Source organism: Sinocyclocheilus anshuiensis, unplaced genomic scaffold (genome assembly GCF_001515605.1).
Source record: "Sinocyclocheilus anshuiensis isolate Anshui unplaced genomic scaffold, SAMN03320099.WGS_v1.1 scaffold1135, whole genome shotgun sequence".
In the NCBI taxonomy this organism is placed as follows: domain Eukaryota; kingdom Metazoa; phylum Chordata; class Actinopteri; order Cypriniformes; family Cyprinidae; genus Sinocyclocheilus; species Sinocyclocheilus anshuiensis.
Window position 1 is genome coordinate 375,628 of NW_015546093.1, and position 8,906 is coordinate 384,533.

General features: G+C 38.2%; 1 pseudogene; it reads left to right on the forward strand.

Moving 5' to 3' along the window:
- The window catches only part of LOC107700125 (protein kinase C epsilon type-like), a 64,307-nt pseudogene that overhangs the window by 23,458 nt on the left and 31,943 nt on the right, over positions 1 to 8,906 (forward strand).

Below are 8,906 nucleotides of genomic sequence, written 5' to 3' on the forward strand. Positions count from 1 at the left end.
CATTGTAGTCTACTCTCCCAGGATCAGGAAACAGTCCTCCATAAAATGCGCTGGACACATCGGAATATTTGGGTTGAACTGTTCTGGAACAGTGTTGTAAATACAACTTAACCACTGATTTCTAGTCGTGTCCTCTTTTGGAAGGCCAAACAAAGTATTTTCGCTTTCACAACAAAACACACGGTGTCTTCACAACATGGCGGCTGCGGTGGCAGCAACAATTGCGTGAACATTTGGGCGGCGTTATGCAAATCTTCCCACATCGTGATGTAGACATGTGGGGGCTTGTTTAAACGAGGCGTTTTAGGAGGGCATGGACCAGTCTTAACTTTTATAAAGAAATAAATAATATATAAATCTGAGACTTTAGTCTTTGCAACTTAAGGGATTTTATCTATTCACGAACAGCTTGTAACACTCCAAAGAGAAAGGAAAACTTGAAATCGCACTGGAGTGAACTACTTGCACTTTGATGCAGCATACATGCAGAAGCACAAACAGTGCTTTCTCTTCACTTAATCTGACTGAGTGAGTCAAGATGATTTTATAACAGATTATAGCTTTTGCTTTTGCAGTTTGTGTTGATCAATTACTGTTTGAAAGGAAGTAAATGTGGTTCGCCATTTAATTATAAATTAGATTCAACAACAGTCAATTTGTAATAATTATGAATGGCCAAGTCCTCATCGCGGTCCGGGGGGTGGTGGCCTCGGTAGAATTCGCTGTCAGAAATCGCGGTCCGGGTGGGGGGGGGTTTCCTCCTCGGTATAAATCGCCGTCCGTGGGCACCTCGGATCACACTGAAAGGGCACTTGCACACTGCCGTCGATTAAAGGGGCAGGGGCTTGAGCACCCCCCCTCTCCGTGCACGCCACTGACCAGCATATGGTGCGTTTTGGATCTTGGTCTGTAGCATGTGATGCTGGTCTTAACCAACACATTTCCATTTGTTTTCAATAGAAAGACCAAATTCAACAGAACTACAGTGGTCAACCAGCTAGACTAGCACCAAACTAGCACTAACCAGGTTGTTCCAGCATGTACCTGCAGGGTGCTATCAATCTGCACTATTTCTCTAGCTCTAAACTTTACCTGGGATAATGAAGTTGAAGGTTGTGTGGCTCATCTGCCACTCACTGATCAATCTGAAGTTGTGGAACCAACTGTCACTGAGTTATAAGCAGATTTGCAATCTCTCTCTCTATCCCTGTCTTTTTCTGATTGATGCCATTTTAATTGGTCCCATGCTGTGCTCTGGCTGGATTGGAGAGTGCTTGTGGGTGGCGTGTCTGGGGCTGAAGTGGCATTGGCGTGGGTGGAGGCTGCTCCGAGCTCCTCTTGGCTGTCTGACCGTGGGCGAATACAGCCGTTCGGCTCAAACTCTCATCAGCTCAGCCTTCCATAAGCCAATCAGGAGAATAGTGGCCGAAATATACACAAACAAAAAGAGAGCAACAGAGAGAGGCGTAGAAGGATGAATATGGTGCGGATGGAAGGGAGTGCAGTCGTCCCTGATCACCATGGACACTAGGGAACGTGTTCATGCATTCTCACCTGCTGCATGTCATCAGACTTGAATGAGATAGATAATGATTGTAAAGGTGTGAGTATGTGTATTGTAGTTCCTTCCCTTTTAGATGTTTGTGATCTTTCTTTCTTTCTTTCTTAATATTTCTTTACTTTCAGCAATTATTGCAGTCTTTGTTAGTATTTTCTCATTAGTATGCGCATAATTATAATTATTATTCAAATTATTTTATAATTATTATGTGACTTATCTTTCATTTTATATTTGCAGTTTTAATTTTAATCTTAGTTTTAAGTTTTATTAATTTTTGTGCTTTCCTCATTTTTATTAGTTACTTAAAGGTGCAATAGGTGATTGTCTTCAGAAACATTTTTTGTTATGCTGGTTGAAAGTCTCTTCACATCCCGATAGCAATCATTAAGTTAAGTGGTCTAAATGTATTTATATGTATTTATACATTCTGTGGAAGGCGTAGGACCAAGAAATGTTCGTCCAATCAAAAAGCTCGGTCCAAGCATTTTAATTGGCTTCCTATCTGCCTGTCAACATATGTATTAGCATACCTCTGCGCACCCTGTTCGTGCAGACAAGATATGTCATCAGCGCGTTCACGCACGCTGTGCAGACAGAGCGAGAATGGCAGACCAACATCAACAACCCGATCTTCCTTCCTGGTATTGTATCACTTTTACTAACTGTACTATATTTTTTTCTCACTGGTGACACATGATGTAGCCCAACGCGGTTCCCAATTCCAGTCCTCGCGCCTCCCCGCTCTGCATATTTTGCATGTCTCGCTTAGTTAACACACCCGATTCAGATAACCAGCTCGTTAGAAGTGCATGAACTGTGTGCCGATTGACATGCTCCCTGCACAGTGTTCTTTGCTCCCTACTCCCTGAGCAGGGGAAATCCGTTTGTTTACTTCACTTCAGAACATTCCTTCACGGATTTGCACTGCGCACACAGACGAAACTTACTAGAGAAGTGTGACATAATATACCTCTGTAAATAAATACTATTTAATTTTACGTCTCGCACACTTTAATGCCCTTTGTATGGAACATATATGCTCTCTTCAAACTGGAATCAAGGCGGAATATCCAGTGATGTCCACTTCGCAGGGCACTTACGGTCGAATAGAACAAACGTCGCACGTGATAAGAGATACATATGAAATGTAAAATGTGCAAGAAATGGAATTCGGAACCGCTGTATTGTAGTAATGTTGTCTCTGGTATTCTGGTCTGTGAGCGTATGTGCGTTCAGGGGGTGTGGCTTTGGACAACGATTGCAGGGAGGGTGGGACATTCACTTTCAGTGCTATCAGGCTAAAGTTAGCATTTTCCCAGATCTCCTACTGCACCTTTAACTTCAACTGATTTTTATTTCCGTTTTAGTAATTTTAGTAGTTCAACTTAAACTTATTTCATTTTAAGCATTTCTTATTTTTGTTTAAGTCTTAAAGTTTAAGTCTGATCTAATATTTATTTCATTATTTGTTTTTATTTCAACATTATTTCAATATATGTACCGTATTGGCCCGAATATAAGACGACCCTGATTATAAGACGACCCCCCTTTTTCCAGATGTACCTTTTGGAAAAAGGCTTTTTAAAAACCAAATCTTGTTTTTTTCTCAGTAAAACACATTTTGTCTTCAATTATTTTCATATTGCATATTTTTCCTATTTTAATTTTTGTTTTGAAAGTATGGTAAAAGCTGGTAAAATGTACCAACAATCACATTTAAAAAATATAAAATTTTTGATATACCATTTAAAACAAAAAAAAACAGGTACCCCATCTGAATTAGGACATTTAGGCTATCCATCTAATAGTAGCCTACCAAAATCTTATTAACAGTAGAAGTTAAATCTTACTGTAGTCTTCAAATCTGGGTACTGTCTTACGTTTTAAAATCACAAAGGGAGTTTGGTCCCATCAGGCTAACGTGACAGTCACGACTCGTGCAGCTGTAAGGTTTTCTTATTCTTTTGTTTTTACTCGCGATCTTTACAACATGCATTACATTACGTATTTCATGGCACACTCGTTTTATGCGTATTTGGCGCCACCTATTGTTGTGGGTGTATTATTGACATGTCAAAGTCTAGACCCTGAATATAAGACAACCGCGTTTTTTCAGATGTATTTCCAAGAAAAAAACATTGTCTTATATTCGGGTCAATACGGTATGTACTGTTAGCAATAAATAGTGTGTGAGTATTGTATTAGCCACCTGCACCTTATCTCTAGATATCAGTCTCAGCCATTGAAACCATCCTTATCTGCCAACCACTATACAGATAACAATGTGTGTGTAAAACGAAACACAGACTAGATCCAGGAATCTCCATATAGAGCTTAATAAGAGTGGACAGCATATTTACTTTGACACAAGCAACAGTGAGGCTTCAATATGTCATACTGCCTTAAAGGGATAGATAGTTCACCCAAAAATGAAAATTTGATGTTTATCTACTTACCCCCAGGGCATCCAAGATGTAGGTGACTTTGTTTCTTCAGTATAATACAAACGAAGATTTTTAACTCAAACCGTTGCAGTCTGTCAGTCATATAATGGAAGTGAATGGGAATCACGGCATTGAGAGTAAAAAAAAACATACACAAACAAAACCAAATTAAACCCTACGGCTCGTGACGATACATTGATGTGTAAAGACACGAAACGATCGGTCTGTGCAAGAAACTGAACTGTATTTATATAGTTTTTTACCTCTGATTCACTGCAATGTCCGAACTGTCCTGAGCGCGTTTGCGTCTTCTTCTTCAGTCGGCGCGTGACGCGTCTTCTTCTTCTTTTAGCTTTATGGCGGATCGCAGACTTATATGTGAATTACCACCACCTATCTCTCAAATAGACCATTGACACTCCTAATTGAGATTGTAGATAGAGTGTCAATGGTCCATTTGAGAGATAGGTGGCGGTAATGGACTTATAAGTCTGCGATCTGCCGTAAAGCAAGAAGAAGAAGAAGACGCGTCACACGCCGGCTGAAAAAGAAGACGCGAACGCGCTCAGGACGGTGAACTATCCTTTAAAGCTCTGTAATGCGAATATTTTTGTAGTTTTCAAAACTTAATTCATGAAGAGATTATGTATGTTCCACAAAGATACACAGAAACATTGTGCAGCACAAATAGTGCTCCTCGTTAGAGACTCAATTAAGTTAGCATATTGCTAAGCTAACAACATGATGCTTTGATAAGTTAAAAGAAACTGCAATAATGAATAAATAGTTCATTTTTGGTTTGAAATTTCAACTATAAAATAAGAAAATATTTTAATATAGTGTCAATTTGTCTATTGTTTTGGCTGAACTTTTTCCACTGTGCTTGTTTCTGTCTATCTAGGTTTGCAATGCAATGCTGCCTTACCTCACTTTGTTCAAAATCTCTCTTTGAAAGCATAATTTTGCTGCATAACTGCCTTTATGTTAGGCCTATGATGCCTTAAAATGCTGTCTAGTTAGTCAGCACACTAGATTTTAAAACAAAGCTATTAATTTCCTCCCTGCCTCATGTTCATGTCAAATTAAATACTCTGACTAGATCTATAAAGTGAATACAGACTTTATGAACTCCCTGTATGTGCTGGGAGGTATAGGTGTGTTCTGGTTAAGCCCTGCTTTTTGAGCAGATGGATAATGTATTATGTAAGCACATCTATCCCACTAATGACCCTTTTATCTGCCGCGCTGTTCTCCCGAGCAGCTGCCTGCTCCTGAAGACAGGACACTCTGATATGAGACAACACACGCACACAACTTGCCCCAGGAGCACCCTGGCATGAGACAGAACGCAGATATACACATAGACGTTCGCACACACGCTCACCGAACGTCCCCCAGGAACCTCGCAGTGATAATTGTACCAAGCCTAGTCGCTCTATGGGGGCTGCGTGCTGCCCTATGGGGATTTTTAGCTGTAATCACACCTCTGCAGCAGCTCCCCTTACAGACTGCATTAAAATAATGCAGCCCACACATATACGTTGCTGTACTGAAAGACAAGAAGTGTGGGAGGAGTTGGATGGCAAGTTTATTGGAACAAAACAAGAGGGAGAAAGTTGTCAGACTCTCTACTCTCCTCCAAGGCATCCTCTCTCTCTCTCTCTCATTGATGGACACAGGGTACATTGTCACTGCCACAACACACATAGTGATGTGAATGTAATTTCACAGTTGTTTGTGTGATGAAGGAACGCTGTTCCCCCTAAGGGCATCACCTGACTGCTGGAATGCATAGAGCCATGGCGGTGGGTCACATGGTTGGTCAGGTGGTCCTCGTCCGCCAGTTTCTCTCATGATCAACACACATATACACAATTACTGCAGCCCTCAAAGGGGGAAAGTGAGGGGAAGAGTTGCTTGAGAATCAATGATGTGTTTGTTCACTTTCTCTGATGGCTGGTTTGATTTTAGATCATGAGGTTTCTTGAGGACCGACCAGATTTTTGGTGTTTGGTGACTGACCAATGTTCTACTGTACCAGAGTGTGTGGATGTGTGTTCACTGTAGAAAGTGTTTATGTTGGCTTTTATCTTTAGTTACTACTATGAAAGAAGATAAGTGAAAAAACTGTTTTCAAACAGGTTTTCAAGCCACATCTACTATTGGTTGAATTAACAGGTAGCCTCACCCCAGACTCACCATTGGTGGAGACAATGTTTAAATAAAATTCAATTCATGCAAAATGTACACTGCTGTTCAAAAGATTGGGGTCAGTAAGATTTTTTTAATGTATAAAAATACAGTAAAAAGAGCAATATTGTAAAATATTATTACCATTTGAAATAATTGTTTTCTATTTGAATTTATTTTAAAATGTAATTTATTCCTGTGATATCAAAGCTGAATTTTCAGCATCACTACTCCAGTCTTCAGTGTAATCCTTCAGAATTCAATCTGATGTAATGATTTGGTGTTCAAGGAACATTTCTTATCAATGTTTAAAACAGTTGCTGATTAATATTTTTATGGAAACTATTATACATTTTTTGTGAGACATTTTTCAAGATGATGTGATTTAAAGAAAGTTCAAAAGAACATCTCTTATTGATATGATTTTAATGTTTTTGCTGAAAAAAAGTATTATTTAAAAAAAAAAAAATGTACTGACTCTGAAACCAAACTTTTGAATGGAATTGTAGGCTTTTTTTTCTTTAGGCATTCAAACTGACTAATATTCTAATAAAAATTAAATACATTAAATAAATTTAATTAAATAATTAAACTAACTAAAAAGTTAAATTAAACTAACACACACATACATACATACATAAATACATAAATAAATAAATGTTTTATTTAAAATATATACACATTCAATATAATAACATTCAACTAACTTATTTTTCCATGTCATTTTACTCTGCAGCTGCATCATCCAATGAAAATGAGGAGAGAGTGTTCCGTGAGCGAATGCGTCCACGGAAACGGCAGGGAGCAGTCCGGAGGCGCGTCCATCAGGTCAATGGTCACAAATTCATGGCCACCTACCTGAGACAGCCCACCTACTGCTCCCACTGCAGAGATTTCATCTGGTAGGACTCTCAGCGCCCCTCACCTGTCGCCCTTTATCCAATTAACAACAGCTACTTCTGTACCTTCATTATCACTTTCAGATATATAAAAGGTTTTGTTTATGTAATTTTTGAAGACATTGCATGATGCTAATCACAGGCACTCCTCTTGAGTCCAACAAAATAATTTTTGTAATGAATATAAATATTGAAAGCAAATTAGAGCTACTGTTCTTTGTGCTAGTGCTGAGGGCCTAAAGGGATGCATTCATAGATTAGACAGATGTTTATTTTTATCTCTGCAAACATTTCCTCCCTGTAGAGTAATAACTGTTAGGTTTAACTATTTGCATACCTGGTGAACAGTGCATCTGTGTGGTTTCACACAATGCTGCTTGTTGCCACTGACACAATCAGCTCTAGATACAGTGGGTACGGAAAGTATTCAGACCCCCTTAAATTTTGCTTGAAGAAACAGGAAGACACTCCTGAAGAGGTCAGTTCTACATCCTTGCTCTCTCTAACAGAGACAAGCTACGTTTGAGCTTGCATACTTGTATTAGTTTCTGAAGTGTGTATACTGCACATTATGATGTTTTCTGACCTAATACCTTTGCCAAAATGTTCCCAATTCACAACAGAAAATACTGCAAGGAATACTGTTTCCCAGAATACGATGTACTTATCATGACCTTCTGTTGACAGTGTGACAAGTAATATAAGCAGCCACATTTTTCTTGTCAATTTTACATAAAAATAGTGGGATACCACAAATAACGTAACATAATGAGATATTGTGACAAGATTTAAATGTACTGTAGCAAGATGATGAGGACTGTTTTAAATGTGAAATATTGATAAATAATGTGTAATGATACACATATTTTTTTAGAAATAGTAGGCAGCATATTGTAGTGTATACTGTGTTCTATGCAGTTTGCTAATATTCCACAAATAGACCATGCAGTGTTATTTTAATATTATTTAATAGCATTTATTATTATAGTATTTATTCATATTTTATTTAATTTTTATATTTTAGCTTTCATTTAAAATTTTAGCTTAAGTTTTAATAATTCTATGATTTGTCATTTTATTATTATTATTATTATTATTTAGCTTTTATTTTTCTTATTCCAGTTTTAGTTTTAGTAATTGTGGTACTTCAGCTTAACATCTCGGGTTACGCAAGTAACAATGGTTCAGAGGGAATGAGACACTGCATCCTCTAGTGGACACTATGGGGAATGCCATCAGCATCAGCATCAGCATGCCATCATCTGGAGCACACCTATGACAACACTCCCAATCCAGGGCTTGCAAAATTTCAAAATCGCTGATAGCCCTTCGAACAGACATTCTTCAGATTTTGGTAGCCCAAAAAAAGAAAAAAGACATCGGCTGAACTTCACTGTGGACAAATCAGCATGATTAAAAACTTCAGTGATCGCTTTTTTTCTTCAAATAACAAGTCAAGAGAGTAGGGGTGTAACGGATCACAAAACCCACGGCTCGGATCATATTGCATTATCATATCAGATTTTGAGTAACAGATCGGGTCATTTTGCAGATGAGCAAAAAAAATATGGTTCTTTATTATTTAAATAACAGAATACTTCTTTGATACCACGGCAAAAACTAGTAGCATATAGGGATGTAACGATTCACTCAACTTACAATGCGATGCGATTCACGATACTGATTTCACAATACAATTTTCTCGCAATTTTTCTTTTTAACAAAATGAGATTTAAAGGGGGGTCATATGATGTTGCTAAAAAGAACATTATTTTGTGTATTTGGTGTAATGCAATGTGTTTATGCAGTTTA